The following is an 18,561-nucleotide window of genomic DNA, read 5'->3' on the forward strand; positions in this document are numbered from 1 at the left end:
GTACATTTTCCAGACTCCCTTATAGATAGGGTTCCGGCTATGAAATAGACTCTGCCAGTTAGATACACACACCTGAAATTTCAAAGGGAGGCAGAGGTGAGCTTCCTGCAGCAGGGAGAGTTGACACGCAGGTCCTGACAGACACAGGATTTGTATGGGTTAGATGAATGCTGCACTCTCTAGATGCAAGGGGCAGTGTCTTCTTAGCACAGGGCAGCTGTGGCAGCCACAGCAGTGGTTGCAGTAACAGTTTCTTCTGGGTCACAGCTATAAGGGCATTAGCTTTACACCAAAACCCCAGAAGCAGCCTTCTGTTTCTGCTCTACCAGCCATTTCAATGAATTTATAAACACATACTTCTGTATATTAAAATTCCTATGTACTGGAAATTCCTAGAATAATTTCTTTTTCCTGCACTGAACCCTGAGTGGTGGACTACCCCAGAGTGTAGATGTGATCATTAAATAAAATATGTAAATCATTTAGAATAGTGATTTACATAAAGAATAATGGCCTGAAACAGTCCAATAAGAGATATCTATATAGATATATTTATAAAACAGGAAATTTATTACAGGAATTAACTTACACAATTATGGAGGCCTAGAAGTCCCATAATCTGTCCTCTGCAAGCTGGAAAACCAGCAGAAGAAACCTGGTGATGTAACTCAGTCCGAATCCAAAGACCTGAGAACCAGAGGAACCAACAGTGTAGGTCCAGATCGGAGCTCGAAGACTCTAGAACCCAGAGCACCAGTGTCTGAGGGCAGGGGAGTATATATGGCCGTCCCAGCTCAAATGAGAAGCAAATGCACCCTTCCTCCACCTTTTTGTTCAATTCAGGCTTTCATAGGATTAGATGATGTCCATTCACATAAGTGAGGGCAGATCTTCTTTACTCAACCCATAAATTAAAATCTTAAACTCGTCCAGAAACACCCTCGCAGACACAAACACAAATAATGTGTTACCAGCTAACCAGGCATCCTTCAGCTCAGTCAAGATGTCACATAAAATTAACCATCACATTGGCCCGTTATAATAGAAAATAAAAGGTCCTGATCAGAATTACTAAAAAGAATGAAGAGTAGAAATACTAAGAAGTACTCAGGAAGACAATCATCCTCTGGACATAGAGTTGTAATATTTAGGAAAACAATGTGGTGAACTTTCTTTTTGCAAGGGTTCAAGGGAGAGCTTGAGGAAGAGACAAGATAATTTACCTCTTGTACTAATACCATATGTATTAAGATTCTCTAGAGGGACAGAACTAATAGGATAGATGAATATATGAAAGGGAGTTTATTAGGAGAATTGACTCTCATGATCACAAGGTGAAGTCCCACAATAGGCCGTCTGCAAGCTGAAGAGCAAGGAAGCCAGTCTGAGTCCCAAACCAAGAGTCCAAAAGCCGAAAGATTTGGGGTCTGATGTTCAAGGGCAGGAAGCATCCAGCATGGGAGAAAGATGAAGGCCAGAAAACTCAGCAGGTCTGCTCATTCCACCTTCTTCTGCCTGCTTTATTCTACCCATGCTGGCAGGTGACTGGATGGTGCCCACCCACACTGAGGGTGGGTCTGCCTCTCCCAGTCCACTGGCTCAAATGTTTATCTCCTTTGGCAACACCCTCACAGACACACCCAGGAACAATGCTCTGCATCCTTCAATCCAATCAAGTTGACGCATTATTAACCATCATACCATGGAAAATTCTGATTTTATAAATAAAATTGAAGGGATTAAAGGAGGCAAAACGATGTCACCTGAGACCTATGTGAGTAATTCAATGCTACTTATACTACTATCCCCTTCCCTTTCTCGAGGTTTTCCTTGGCATGATGCAGACTAGTTTAGAAGGTGACCGTGTGAGAAACAGCATGCCAAAAGCCTTTGTAATTTCTCTTTCACATCTGGCTGTTCACCATTTCTTACAATTTGTTTCTTCGTAAGTCTTCTGGCTTTCAGCACTTTGATTTTAATAGTCACGATTCTAATCTAGGCCTCGGTGATTTAAACTTGTGACTAACTTCGTATATAGTCCTAACTTCTTTATCTCTAATTTTCTAATACTTTTCCCTTTAAAATCCCAATAATAAAAGTCTCTTCTTTAACGTTCTCACTGGCAACTTTGTTCAAAATTTCACAAAAAGCAAAGTTATTTATGCTTGGTTTTAAAGTGCTATGTGTCTCCAATATCAACCAGGTTTCTTAGCTTCCATCTTTTTTCACTCCCTTCCTCCCTCTTTCCACCTCCTATTCCTCCTTCTTCTCCACTACCCTCCTGCTAATGGATAAATATGATCCATATCATCTGACAGTGCTTTTCAAACTTGAATATGCATATGAATCACCTGGGAATCTTGTTAAAATGCAAATTCTGACTCATTATGACTAGGATCATACTGAATAGGAGGCTTGAAATCCTCTTTTCTTAACAGCTTCCGGATGCTGCTGCTGAATTGCAGACAACACTTTTAGCAGCAAGACTCCAGAACACTGGTTTTTGAACTGGAATGATTTTGGACCCCAGGAATATTTGGCAATGTGTGGACACATTTTTAAGATGGTTACAACTGGGGTGGTACTCCTGGGCAGAGGCCGGGAATGCCACCAAGCACTTACCATGTACAGGACAGCCCCTCACAACAAAGAATTACCTGGCCCAAAACTTCAATAGTGACCAGGCTGAGGAATCCTGCTCTAGAATGATCTTAAACACTATAAGCACTCAGTAGCATCTTCTATGAGTCTAACAGTATTTTTTTCTTTCTAGAAAAAACTTTCCAGTCCTCTTCCCTCTACTTAGTCAGTTCCTGTGACTAAAAGGATCTCATATTGCAAAGCTTTTTTTTTCTCCAAAAGTCTACCATTTCCTTTTCCAATTTATTAAATGAAAGTTATGGCCGCGCGCGGTGGCTCAAGCCTGTAATTCCAGCACTTTGGGAGGCCGAGACGGGCGGATCACGAGGTCAGGAGATCGAGATCATCCTGGCTAACCCGATGAAACCCCGTCTCTACTAAAAAATACAAAAAACTAGCCTGGCGAGGTGGCGGGCGCCTGTAGCCCCAGCTACTTGGGAGGCTGAGGCAGGAGAATGGCGGGAACACGGGAGGCGGAGCTTGCAGTGAGCTGAGATCCGGCCACTGCACTCCAGCCTGGGCGACAGAGCGAGACTCCGTCTCAAAAAACAAAAAAACAAAAAGAAAGTTATGAATGGAATTTTTCATGGTATTAACATGATTTTAAAAGCCTCGTGCTCTCAGAAAAAAATAAAAAATTAAGACAGCAAGCTTACAGTTTTGAAATGTGTGATCCTATATGACTTTTTTATTTTTCGTTTTTAAACTAGTGCATTATGGTGCCTTCAAAAACAACTGAAGTAATTCCCAAAATAATAATCAATAGGTGTTTTACTTTGTGTGTTTTCAATAACTGTTCAGATTGTAGCAATCAAATAGTCCATAGTGAAAAAGGAAATGAATCTCCAAAAGAAGTCTTTTTTTGTATTCAGATGAGGAAGATGGGGCTATTTTAAAAGTTCTTTTATTTTAGAAAGCTGTGTTTTCCATAGTTGAAGAGAGTCAGGAATTTGACAACTTTAACTTGATTTGACTCTCCAGTTACGTAGCTTACACAAGAGTTATTGCATATGAAAAAAATAGGATAATTTTTACCAGAATCATGACTAGATGAAAGTAAATTGAGTCCTGAGTATTTTTATTGAAACTATGGTCAGAATTCCAAGTTTTTGGAAGTCTGCTTTTCCTAGTTTTCTAAGCCTGTCAGGCATCTTTGGCTGACTCAGAGCCCAACCTTGAACTTACACCTGGCCTGCCAGCAGCTGGGGTACTGCCCTGGGATTCCCACTCTTCCCTGCTTTCTTCTTGATTTCATTGCAATGGAAAATACAACTAAATATTTCAGTAGTTTGAGTTTGGTCTAGTCATTGGGGACATTTTCGTTTAATGTAAAGATCCTACTGAAAAGTACTTTAGTCACCAACTTAGAGAATTCATAAACTGAAAAATGTTATATAAGGTGACTATATCAGAATGATCTTCTTAAACTTACTATCCACTCACCTACACTTTCCCCAGCAAACTCTCCTTCCTCGTTATTGAACTTAGTAAATGATACCACCATCCTCTGTGTCACCTGGGCCCAGGTCGGAAGTCATGATGGACTTCATCTTTTCACCTCCCACATCCAGTCACATGAGGAAGAGCATCCAATGGCAGGAGGACAGGAGCAAGTGTGTCAGCTGAGGTCTCTCTTCCTCTTCTTATAAAGCCACCAGTCCCACCATGGGGGTCCCACACGAATGACCTTATCTAATTCCAATTACCTCACAAAGGCCCCACCTCCAATCAACATATGAATTTGGCAGTTAAGTTTCCAATACAAGAAATTTGGAGGACATATTCAAACCACAGCACTCCTGAAATCTTTTACAGAAATATTACAGAGTAGAAAGAATGCAAATGTTTCTTATGTTGTAACATAAGATAGAAAGATGGAAGAGCATCCCATTCTTGGTTCAATTCCCTTATTACAATAAACACAAATCATCTTATTGGAGTAGGATGACCTACCTCAATGTACCTTGCTTTGCATGTGATAGTTTAACAAATTAGCTATTCACCAATGCACTCAAGTGGCCAAGAGCTCCCACATGATTTCCTTGGGTTTGTACAAAAGCTTCTGGCACAATGGCTTATGAGGCCCTCCAGAAACTGGTCTTAGCTTGTCTCTAGCATCTTCTCTCACTGTGACCACTTCTCGTCTTGAATTCAGCCATTCTGAATTATTTGCTGTCCCCATAATAGCCTGTTTCATAGCTCCATGTCTTTTGTTCACGCCATTTCATCTGCCCAGAATATCTTTACTCCATTGTCCATCTAAACCAGGACTCAGCTTTTAAGACTCAATTCAAACACAGTCTCTTTTATGAAGATTTTTCTAACTCCTTCCCTTTCCCTGCTTCATGGGAATTGACCATCAATCTCTTGTATACAATAGTAAACTACTCCCTGCCCCAACACGTGCACACTCACACACTAACTCTTATTATAACATTTATTACCTCTTTACAAGTATTCATTTATATGTCTGTCTCCTGTACTAATCTAGAAGATCCTCTAGGTCACATACCATGTGTATTTTATTTATTTATCCCTAAATCTAGCACAGTGACTGGCACATAGTGTATGTTTAATAAACACTTGTAACATGAATGGAATATGTTTAGTACCAAATGTTGTTCCTCTTAACTTGCCAATGGAAAAAAATATTACACAGTCAAGGAATCTGCTTGAAATTTAGCTACCTGTGAAAAGAAAAGCACAATAAATTCTTTTTTCAATTTAGAGAAATTTAAAACATATAAACTATTTCCCAATCTGATTATAATTTTGAGTAATATAAGTTAGGGTAGAGGTGCTAGAAGGAGTACTCTATCACATCTGTCTTCTAAATTCTTCTTTGCCTGGGATTATATATTTTTAAAACACACACTAAAGTTATAAAAAATATAACCAATAATGCTTATATACTTTCACCTGGATTTCTTAAATTAGTAGCTTTCTGTAGCTAGATTTTTAAAAACGGACAGTAACTTGCAGACATGAGGTTCATTTACACTTCAACACTTCAAAATAAAACCAAAACCAAAACAAAATATATTCTCTTACATCACCACAGGACAATTATCAAAATCAGAAAATTAATATTCATACAATATTATTGTATAATTTATGAATTTAAATTTCACCATTTGTTCCACTAATGTATTTTTATAGCAAAAGGAAAAGGATTTCTGGTCCAAGATCCAATCCAGGATGAGACATGGCTTTTAGTCATCACGTCTCATTCATCTCTTGTAATCTGGAACAGTTCACTGGTCTTTTTTTGTTTTTCATGACCTTGACATTTTGAGGCTTTATGGGAAGTTTACTTGCAGCAAGTCTCTTCCTCAATTTGGATGTGTCTGATATTTCTTCATGATTAGATTCAGGTTATACATTTTTTTCAAGTTATACATTTTTTGCCAGGATACCACAGAAGTAACACTATGTCACTTTTAGTGTATCCTACCAAAAATTATTACTGGTTATGCTAACCCTGATCATTTTGTTAAAGTGGTCCCTTTAAGTTGTCACTACTGTAAATTACTGTTTTCCTCTATGTAATTAATAAGTAGCATACAGGGATGAGGTTATATTGAAGGCTAAACAAAAGAGAGACCAAGTGTTCCTCTGTGTTCTAAGTAGAAATTGTTTAGCTCTGACATTTGGCCTTCTTAGAGATTACAAATAAAAATCAAAAGACTTTAAAATGGTGGTTTTCTGACATTTTTAGTGCTTTAGCTGCAAAATTATGTATAAAAACAAGATGTTAAGCTCTGAAATCCATAGCCCTGAATATTAAAGCCTTAAGTAAATGGGAGATCTGCATTTAGCAGCTCCTTGGGAACGAAGCTCGAATAGCAGCAGAACTGTTGTTTCTGCAACACTGTGCATTTGGCTCACAGTTAGATCACTAGTCAAAAACCCTCTGACAGGAAGATAATGTCCCATGTTATTAGTCATACTTTACAATCAAAGAATAGGTTTATGTTGGTGTTAAAGCTGTGAGTCCTGACTCTCAGCCTCTTTGTTCAACTCAGATATTCTTTAAGGGAGAACTATATTGAAATGGTACAGGTGATTCGATAGATATTTACTTGTTTTCTGGAGTTAGAAATTTAACACAATAAATGAGAGGTTCTTGAACTATTCTTTCAAATGGTTTTGCATCATAGTAAAGGAACCATGCAGTTCAGAGTGCATTTCCTTCCCTCACTAGATTCAGCTACTAAAGAACTCTTTCACACTGTGATGCTCTTTCAGATGACACTATACACCATGGAGTATGGTGGTGATAGCTGCCTCTTAGTTTGCTAGGGCTGCCATAACAAAGTACCACAGACTGGATGGCTTGAACAACAGACATTTGTTTTCTGACAATTCTTGAGGCTAGGTATCAACGTGTTGGCAGGGTTGGTTTCTTCTAAGGCCTCTCTCCTTGGCTTATAGATGGCTGTCTCTCTGTCGACTTCACATGGTCATCTCTCTGAACATGTCTGTGTCCCAATTTCCTCTTTTTATAAGGACGTCAGTCATATTGAATCAGGATTCACCACCATAACCTCATTTTACTTTCATTTCATACCTCTTTAAAAGTGCTATCTCCAGTTGCTTCCAATATGGCCGAATTGGAACAGCTCCGGTCTGCAGCCCCCAGCAAGATCGACACAGAAGATGGATGATTTCTGCATTTCCAACAGAGGTACCTGGTTCATCTCATTGGGACTGGTTGTGCAGCCCACAGAGGGTGAGCCAAAGCAGAGAGGGGCGTCACCTCATCTGGGAAGCGCAAAATGTCAAGGGATTTCCCTTTCCTAGCCAAGGGAAGGTGGGACAGACTGTACCTGGAAAAACGGTACACTCTCAACCAAATACTGTGCTTTTCCCATGGTCTTAGCAACCAGTAGACCAGAAGATTCCCTCCCATGCCTGGCTCAGTGCGTCCCATGCCCACAGAGCCTTGCTCACTGCTAGCACAGCAGTCTAAAATCAACCTGTGAGGCTGCAGCCTGGTGGGGAGAGTGGCATCTGCCATTGCTGAGGCTTGAGTAGGTAAACAAAGTGGCCAGGAAGCTTGAACTGGGTGGAGCCCACCACAGCTCAGCAAAGCCTACTGCTTCTATAGACTCCACCTCTGTGGGCAAGGTATAGCTGAACAAAAGGCAGAAGACAACTTCTGCAGACTTAAACGTCCCTATTGACAGCTCTGAAGAGAGCAGTGGCATAACGTTCGAGCTCTGAGACTGGACAGACTGCCTCCTCAAGTGGGTCCCTAATCCCCGTGTAGCCTGACTGGGAGACACCTCCCAGTAGGGGACGACAGACACCTCATACAGTTGGGTGCCCCTCTGGGACGAAGCTTCCAGAGGAAGGATCAGGCAGCAATATTCGCTGTTCTGCAATATTTGCTGTTCTGCAGCCTCTGCTGGTGATACCCAGGCAAACAGGTCTGGAGTGAACCTCCAGAAAAACTCTAACAGACCTGCAGCTGGGAGCCCTGACTGTCAGAAGGAAAACTAACAAACAGAAAGGAATAGCATCAACATCCACAAAAGGACATCCACACCAAAACCCTATCTGTAGGTCACCAACATCAAAGACCAAAGGAAGATAAAACCACAAAAATGGTGGTTTTTCTCTTCTCTGGGGAGAAACCAGAGCAGAAAAGTTGAAAATTCTAAAAACCAGAGCACCTCCTTTCCTCCAAAGGATTGCAGTTCCTCGCCAGCAGCAGAACAAAACTGGACAGAGAATAACTTTAATGAGTTGACAGAAATAGGCTTCAGAAGGTCAGTAATAACAAACTTCTCCAAGCTAAAGGAGCATGTTCTAACCCATCACAAGGAAGTTAAAAACCTTGAAAAAAGGGCAGATGAATGGCCAACTAGAATAAACAGTGTAGAGAAGACCTTAAATGACCTGATGGAGCTGAAAATCACAGTGTGAGAACATCGTGACGCATGCACAAGCTTCAATAGCCGATTTGATCAAGTGGAAGAAGGGATATCAGTGATTGAAGATCAAATTAATGAAATAAAGTGAGAGGACAAGTTTAGAGAAAAAAAGAGTAAAAAGAAATGAACAAAGCATCCAAGAAATATGGGACTATGTGAAAAGACCAAATCTATATTTGATTGGTGTACTGGAAAGGACAGGGAGAATGGAACCAAGTTAGAAAACATTCTTCAGGATATTATCCAGGAGAACTTCCCTAACCTAGCAAGGCAGGCCAACATTCAAATTCAAGAAATACAGAGAACACCACAAAGATACTCCTCGAGAAGAGCAATCCTAAGACACATAATTGTCAGATTCACCAAGGTTGAAATGAAGGAAAAAATGTTAAGGGCAGCCAGAGAGAAAGGTTGGGTTACCCACAAGGAAAGCCCATCAAACTAACAGAAGATGTCTTGGCAGAAACTATACAAGCCAGAAGAGAGCGGGAGCCAATATTCAACCTTCTTAAAGGAAAGAATTTTCAACCCAGAATTTCATATCCAGCCAAACTAAGCTTCATAAGTGAAGGAGAAATAAAATCCTTTACAGACAAGCAAAGGCTGAGAGATTTTGTCACAATCAGGCCTGCCTTACAAGAGCTCCTGAAGGAAGCACTAAACGTGGAAAGGAACAACCAGTACCAGCCATTGCATAAACATGCCAAAATGTAAAGACCATTGATGCCAGGAAGAAACTGCATCAATTAATGAGCAAAATAACCAGCTAACATCATAATGACAGGATCAAGTTCACACATAATAATATTAACCTTAAATGTAAATGGGCTAAATGCCCCAATTAAGACACAGACTGGCAAATTGGATAAAGAGTCATGACCCATCAGTGTGCTGTATTCAGGACACCTATCTCATGTGCAGAGACACACATAGGCTCAAAATAAAGGGATGGAGGAAGATCTACCAAGCAAATGGAAAGCAAAAAAAGAGCAGGGGTTGCAACCCTAGTCTCTGATAAAACAGACTTTAAACCAACAAAGATCAAAAGAGACAAAGAAGGCCATTACATAATAGTAAAGGGATCAATTCAACAAGAAGAGCTAACTATCCTAAATATATATGCACCCAATACAGGAGCTACCAGATTCATAAAGCAAGTCTTGAGAGACCTACCAAGAGACTTAGACTCCCACACAATAATAATAGAGACTTTAACACCCCACTGTCAATATTAGACAAATCAACGAGACAGAAGGTTAACAAGGACATCCAGGACTTGAACTTAGCTCTGTACCAAGCAGACCTAATAGACATTTACAGAACTCTCCACCCCAAATCAACAGAATATATATTCTTCTCAGCACCACATCACACTTATTTTAAAATTGACCACATAATTGGAAATAAAACACTCCTCAGCAAATGTAAAAGAATGGAAAGCACAACAAACTGTCTCTCAGACCACAGTGCAATCAAATTAGAACTCAGGATTAAGAAACTCACTCAAAACGGCACAACTGCATGGAAACTGAACAACCTGCTCCTGAAAGACTACTGGGTAAATAACAAAATGAAGGCAGAAATAAAGATGTTCTTTGAAACCAATGAGAACAAAGACACAATGTACCAGAATCTCTGGGACACATTTAAAGCAGTGTGTGGAGGGAAATTTATAGCACTAAATGCCCACAGGAGAAAGCAGGAAAGATCTAAAATCGACACCCTAACATCACAATTAAAATAACTAGAGAAGCAAGAGCAAACAAATTCAAAAGCTAGCAGAAGGCAAGAAATAACTAAGATCAGAGCAGAACTGTAGGAGACAGAGACCCAAATACCCTTCAAAATATCAATTCAGAAGCTGCCTTTTTGAAAAAATCAACAAAATAGATAGACCACTAGCAAGCTTAATAAAGAAGAAAAGAGAGAAGAATCAAATAAAGATGCAATAAAAAATGATAAAGGGGATATCACCACCGACCCCACAGAAATACAAACTACCATCAGAGAATACTATAAACATCTCTATGCAAATAAACTAGAAAATCTAGAAGAAATGGATACATTCCTGGACACATACATCCTCCCAAGACTAAACCAGGAAGAAGTTGAATCTCTGAATAGACCAATAACAGGTTCTTAAATTGAGGCAATAATTAATAGCCTAACAACCAAAACAAGTCCAGAACCAGGTGGATTCACAGCTGAATTCTACCAGAGGTACAAGGAGGTGCTGGTAGCATTCCTTCTGAAACTATTCCAATCAATAGGAAAAAAGGGAATCCTCCCTAACTCATTTTATGAGGCCAGCATCATCCTGATATCAAAGCCTGGCAGAGACACAACAAAAAAAGAGAATTTTAGACCAATATCCCTGATGAACATCGATGCAAAAATCCTCAATAAAATACTGGGAAACCAAATCCAGCAGCACATCAAGAAGCTTATCCACCATGATCAAGTGGGCTTCATCCCTGGGATGCAAGGCTGGTTCAATGTACGCAAATCAATAAACATAATCCATCACATAAACAGAACCAATGACAAAAACCACACAATTATCTCAATAGATGCAGAAAAGGCCTTTGACAAAATCCAACAGCCATTCATGCTAAAAACTCTCAATAAACTAGGTATTGATGGAGTGTATCTCAAAATAATAAGAGCTGTTTATGACAAACCCACAGCCAATATCATACTGAATGGGCAAAAACTGGAGGCATTCCCTTTGAAAACCGGCAAAGAGAAGGATGCGCTGTCTCACCACTCCTATTCAACATAGTGTTGGAAGTTCTGACCAGGGCAATCAGGCAAGAGAAAGAAATAAAGGGTATTCAATTAGGAAAAGAGAAAGTCAAATTGTCCCTGTTTGCAAATGACATGATTGTATATTTAGAAAACCCCCTCGTCTCAGCCCAAAATCTCCTTAAGCTGATAAGCGAGTTCAGCAAAGTCTCAAGATACAAAATCAATGTGCAAAAATCACAAGCATTCCTATACACCAAGAACAGACAAGCCAAATCATGAGTGAACTCCCATTCACAATTGCTACAAAGAGAATGAAATACCTAGGAATCCAACTTACAAGGGATATGAAGGACCTCTTCAAGGAGAACTACAAACCACTGCTCAACAAAATAAAAGAGGACACAAACAAATGGAAGAATATTTCATGCTCATGGATAGGAAGAATCAATATAGTGAAAATGGCCATACTGCCCAAGGTAATTTATAGATTCAATGCCATCCCCATCAAGCTACCACTGACTTTCTTCACAGAATTGGAAAAAAACTACTTTAAAGTTCATATGGAATCAAAAAGGAGCCCACATAGCCAAGACAATCCAAAGCCAAAAGAACAAAGCTGGAGGCATCATGCGATCTGACTTTAAACTATACTACAAGGCTACAGTAACCAAAACAGCATGGTACTGGTACCAAAACAGATATATAGACCAATGGAACAGAACAGGGGCCTCAGAAATAACACCACATATCTACAACCGTCTGATCTTTGACAAACCTGACAGAAACAAGAAATGAGGAAAGGATTCCCTATTTAATAAATGGTGTTGGGAAAACTAGCCAGCCATATGCAGAAAGCTGAAATTGGATCCCTTCCTTATCCCTTATACAAAAATTAACTCAAGATGGATTAAAGACTTAAATGTAAGACCTAAAACCATAAAAACCCTAGAAGAAAACCTAGGCAATACCATTCAGGACATAGACATGGGCAAAACCTTCATGACTAAAACACCAAAAGCAATGGCAAAGAAGCCAAAAGAGACATATGGGATGTGATTAAACTAAAGAGCTTCTGCACAGCAAAAGAAACTATCATCAGAGTTAACAGGCAACCTACAGAATGGGAGAAAATTTTTGCAATCTACCCATCTGACAAAGGGCTAATATCCAGAATCTACAAAGAACTTAAACAAATTTACAAGAAAAACCAAACAACCCCATCAAACAGTAGGCAAAGGATATGAACAGACACTTCTCAAAAGAAGAAATTTATGCAGCCAACAAACATATGAAAAAAAGCTCATCATCACTGGTCATTAGAGAAATGCAAATCAAAACCACAATGAGATACCATCTCATGCCAGTTAGAATGGCAATCATTAAAACGTCAGGAAACAAGTGGTGCTGGAGAGGATGTGAAGAAATAGGAACACTTTTACACTGTTGGTGGGAGTGTAAATTAGTTCAACCATTGTGGATGACAGTGTGGTGATTCCTAAAGGATCTAGAAGTAGAAACGCCATTTGAACCAGCTATCCCATTACTGGGTATATACTCAAAGGTTTATAAATCATGCCACTATAAAGACACATGCACATGTATGTTTATTGGGCACTATTCACAATAGCGAAGACTTGGAACCAACCCAAATGTCCATCAATGATAGACTGGATTAAGAAAATGTGGCACATATACACCATGGAATACTATGCAGCCATAAAAAGAATGAGTTCATGTCCTTTGCGGGTACATGGATGAAGCTGGAAACCATCATTCTCAGCAAACTATCACAGGGACAGAAAATCAAACATTGCGTGTTCTCACTCGTGTGAGAATTGAACAATGAGAACACGTGGACACAGGGAGGGGAACATCACACACCGGGCCCTGTCAGGGGGTGGGAGTCTCGGGGAGGGATAGCATTAGGAGAAATAACCAATGTAAATGACGAGTTGATAGGTACAGCAAAGCAACGTGGTGCATGTATACCTGTGTAACAAACCTGCATGTTGTGCACATGTATCCTAGAACTTAAAGTATAATAATAATAATAAAAAAATTCTATCTCCAAATACAGTCACACTCTGAGGCACCGGGGGGTTAGGACTTCAACATATGAATGGTAGAGGGGGACACAGGCCTGTCCATATCACTACTCTTCCAGTCCCCTGGCTTGGTATAAAATGTTTTTGTTTAACATTACATGCCTGTATCAAAATATCTCATGTACCCCATCCATAAATATATGCACCTACCATGTGCCCACAGAAATTAAAAATAAAATTTTTTTCTAAATAAAATAAAATTAAAAAATTTTGGTTATTCCACCAACTTTACAAAGACTTAAAGGGAGGTATCATACATTCCTTATGAGACTTTACAACATATATTTAAATTTGTTTAATTATTTAAGGAAATCATTCCTTTTGAAAATTCCTTTTTTTTTTTTTCCTAAGATAGGGTCTTGCTCTGTCACCCAGGCCGAAGTGCAGTGGCACAGTCATGGCTCACTGCAGCCTCACCCTCTTGGGCTTGTGTGATCCTACCACATCAGCATTTTGAGAATTCTTAATGATTAGGGAATTATGTATGAGAAGTTTTTTTTTTCTTTTTTAGAGACAGGGTCTCGCTATGTTGCCCAGGCTGGTCTCAAACTCCTGAGCTCAAAGGATCCTCCTATCTCAGCCTCCCAAATAGCCGGGGGTAAAGGTGTGCACCACCACACCTGGTTTCATTTTAAAGTAATGATGGCTCCAAGAAAAATATCTATTTTCTCTTTTCATATGCTTGAAGAGAACTCAGCTATAGAGAGGTTTTAAATCTGAACTAAAGAAAAATATTCTTCAGGAACAATTCTAAACTAAAATCCAGTATAAAATTATCCTACTATGAAGATGTAATTATTCAAGTGCTCTTTATAGTTCCATCCTCCTTAATAGTGGTATAAATGGGAATCTCAACCAAGTATTTTAGAATAGACTTCATTGCTCTTTAGGGAAAAAATCACTTATTAATAGTATAGATTAGGTATACTACAGTAAAAACAATCCCTAAATCTTAGTGGCTTAAAAGAACAAGTATATTTTGTGTTTATGCTATTAGGTTGAATTACTTGAAATTTCCAGTATTTCACAATTTTTGAACTAGAGATACTGTAAATTCATATGGATTGGTGTAATCCACGTCAATCACAGAATGATTGGGGTCTCTACTCCATGTTGTCTGTACTGAGGGGCACAGTCTAACAGAGGTTCCACCAGCTAGGATATTGCTGGTTACCTTGGCAGAAGGAAAAGAACTGAAGAAAGTACACACATCATTTAACACTGCACCTCTATTGGTCAAAAAATGTTATAAGGCTGTATCTAACTTCAGTGGGGTAGGATAGTGCTATCCCTATGCCAGGAAAAAGGAGAACTTGATTATTATTGACTACCAAATCTAGTAGTGTTTAATGATTCTTTTATGTACTTTTTCTAGTCCTTTGTCTCCCTCCCTCCCTCCCTCCTTCCCTCCCTTCCTTCCTCCCTTCCTGCTTTCCTGCCTTCCTGCCTTCCTGCCTTCCTGCCTTCCTCCCTTCCTGCTTTCCTGCCTTCCTGCCTTCCTTCTTGGTCTTGCTCTGTTGTCCAGGCTGGAGTGCAGTGGTGCCGTTATGGCTCACTGCAGCCTCGACCTCCTGGGTTAACTGATTATCCCGCTTCAGAACGCCCGGGGAAGCTGGGACTACAGGCTTGAAGCCTGGAGCCTAGTAATCTAGTCCTTTCATGTATTGTGTAACCTGTTTTAATGAAATCATATAGCTTAATTGTGCAGATGATTGTTTTTATTTTTGTTTTTGTGCACTATGCAAATTGAAACTCACTGGGTATTGTTAATCCCAGATGAATCTAATGTATTTAAGTAGTCTCTGTCATAGAGTCTCAGAAATAAGTTTTGGACCTTGTTATTATTAAAATAATAGGCTCCCTGAATTATTATTCTTCAGTAATATGTCATATTCCCCTAGAACATGTGACATAGTTCCTAGGCTAGGGCGATTTTTAAAAACTGTTTCTTGGTCTATAATTGAAATTCCACAACAGACACTGAAGAAACCATGTTTCAGTACTTCCTTTACCTTTTTTTCTTTCTTTCATCCCAAACTTACGTAATACACTATAATTTATAATATAATGCAATGTTTAAGACAATATTATGTTTAATAATGAAATGGTAAGCAACTTTATTAAACTAGTTGACCTTATCAGATAAAATGTCACTACTCTGGCGACTAAATTCCAGTTCTTAATTTTTATTCTTTGCTGGAGTATTGGTATAAGAATTGTCTTACAATTCTCTGGATAGAAAGTATAACAAGTAGCTAATCACTGCGTTATTGTAACAAATATCAAAGAAATATATACTTACAAATTTGTTTTAATAACAGCTTTATTAGGATAAACTCATATACCATATAATTCACCCACTTAAAACGTGAAAGGTAATGGTTTTTAGTATATTCAGAGTTTCACAATCACTAAGATTCCTTTTGGAACATTTTCATTATCTCAGAAAGAAATCCCATACCTATTAGCACTTACTCCCCATTTCTCCAATCCCATCGCACTCGCAGCCCTAGGCAACCATGAATCTACTTTCTTTCTACTAATTTGCCTGTTCTGGATATTTTCTATACGTGAAATCAGACAATATGTGATCTTTTGTGACTGGCTTCTTTCATTTAGCATAATTTTTTTGTTTGTTTGTTTGCTTTTAAGACAGAGTCTCGCTCTGTCACCCAGGCTGGAATGCAGTGGCATGATCTTGGCTGACTGCAACCTGCACCCCTAGGATTCAAGCCTCCAGAGCAGCTGGGACTATAGTAGTGCACCACCATTTCTGGCCAATTTTTGTAGTTTTAGTAGAGTTTGGGTTTCATTATGTTAGCCAGGCTGGTGTCGAACTCCTGGCCTCAAATGATCTGCCTGCCTCAGCCTCCCAAAGTGCTGGGATTACAGGTAAGAGCCACTGTGCCCAGCCACATTTAGCATAATGTTTTAAAGTTTCATACATGTTTTAGCATGTATCAGTATTTCATCCCTTTTTATTGCCAAATAATATCCCACTGTGTGGGTATACCGTATTTTATTCATCCATTCATGAGTTGATAGACATTTGGGTTGTTTCCAATGTTTGCCTATTATGAATAATGTTGTTATGAACATTTGTGAACAAATTTTTGTATATATGTACATTTTTATTTCACTTTTATTTCCCCTGAATATATACCTAGGGTTAGAATTGGTGGTCATATAACTCTGTGTTTAATGTTTTAAGAAAATTCCAGATTGTTTTCCAAAGCAACTGCATCATTTTATCTCTACCAGCAGTATATGAGGATTTTAAATTTTTCCACATTTTTGCAAGGACTTGTTATTATCTTGTCTCTTTGATTATAGTCATCTCAGTGTGTATGATATGGTATCTCCATGTACTTTTGATTTGCATTTCCCTGAGAGCCAATGATGTTGAGCATCTTTTTTTCATCTGTTTATTGACCATTTGTTTATCCTCTTTGGAGAAATGGCTGTTCAGTTTTTTTTGACAGTTTTCAATTGGATTGCCTTTGTATTATTGAGTTCTAAGAATTATTACTGAGTTCTATATATTCTGGATACAATTCCATTATCAGATATATGATTTGCAAGCATTTTCTCTCATTCTGTGGGTCATCTTTTCTTTTCTTTTTTTTTTGAGACAGATTCTCACTCTGTCGCCCAGGCTGGAGTGCAGTGGTGCCATCTCAGCTCACAGCAACCTCCACCGTGCTGGTTCAAGCAATTCTCCTGCCTCAGCCTCCCAAGTAACTGGTACAACAGGCGCCCGCCACCATGCCTGGCTAGTTTTTTGTATTTTTTAGTAGAGACAGGGTTTCACCATGTTAGCCAGGATGGTCTTGATCTCCTGACCTCACGATCTGCCCGCATCAGCCTCCGAAAGTGCTGGGATTACAGGCGTGAGCCACCGCGCCGGCCCATCTTTTCACTTTCTTAATGGTATCCTTTGCAGTACAGTTTTTCTCTTATTTTCTTTAGTTGCTTGTGCTTTTGGTGTCATATCTAAGAACTTATTGCCTAATCCAAGTTCACAAATATTTATGCCTATATTTTCTTTTAACAGTTTCATATTTTTATCTCTTACATTTAGTTCTTAGAGTCATTGTCAGTGAAATTTTTTAGATGATATAAAGTAGAAATAAAAACTTATTCTTTTGCATGTGGATGCAATTTGTCCTAGCACCATTTTTGGGGGGGGGGGGGTGAGTGTTTGATTTTACTAACTTGCATTATATTATAAATCTCATATATGCCTTAGGTTTTTTTTACTTAACAGTATCTTTTTTTTTTATAAAACGGCATTTTAGATTCGCGGAGTATATATACAGGTTTGCTCATGGGTATACTACATAATGCGTGCTGGAACCTATCACTCAAATAGTGAACACAGTACCCAATAGGTAGTTTTTCAGCCCTTGGTCTTCCTGCTTTCCCCTGTAAGGAGTCCCCACATAGACATTATTTTCATCTTGATGTCCATGTGAACCCGTTGTTTATTTCCCATGTATAAATGAGAGCATGTGGTATTTGATTTTCTGTTTCTGCACTAATTCAAATAGGATAATGGCCTCCAGTTGCATCCATGTTGATGCAGAGGACATGATTTCATTCTCTTTTACGGCTGTGTAGTATTTCATGGTGTATATGTACCACATTTTCTTTTCTTTTCTTTTTTTTCTCTTTTGAGACAGAGTCTCGCTCTGTCACCCAGACTGGAGCGCAAAGTCACAATCTCGATTCACTGAAACCTCCGCCTCCTAGGTTCAAGCGATTATCCTGCCTCAGTGTGAGAAAACATTTTAAATGGTCCATTTTCAAGGCATGATAGAAATCTAAGTACTGGCAGCCAGCCTGCGGATGTGATCAAGTGCATGGCTCATGCACCTAGAAAGTCAGGATACACGAACAGGAGGAGGGGTCAGCCCATAAAAGAGAAGAAAGTTTCCTTATTGGGGAATCGAAACTTTAGCGGGGAAGGTGAATTGCGTATGACTTTATAAGGGGATAATGAAACTTGGGCGACATCTGGGAAGATTATAACCCCATAAGACTTGACCACTGAGGAACTGGGGGATGGACTTGTGTGGTAGGAGATAAATTACCTGCCATGACTGCCCCAGGTGTGCCTACCTAGCAGA

The sequence above is a fragment of the Papio anubis genome, chromosome 3 (genome assembly GCF_008728515.1).
Source record: "Papio anubis isolate 15944 chromosome 3, Panubis1.0, whole genome shotgun sequence".
Lineage (NCBI taxonomy): Eukaryota > Metazoa > Chordata > Mammalia > Primates > Cercopithecidae > Papio > Papio anubis.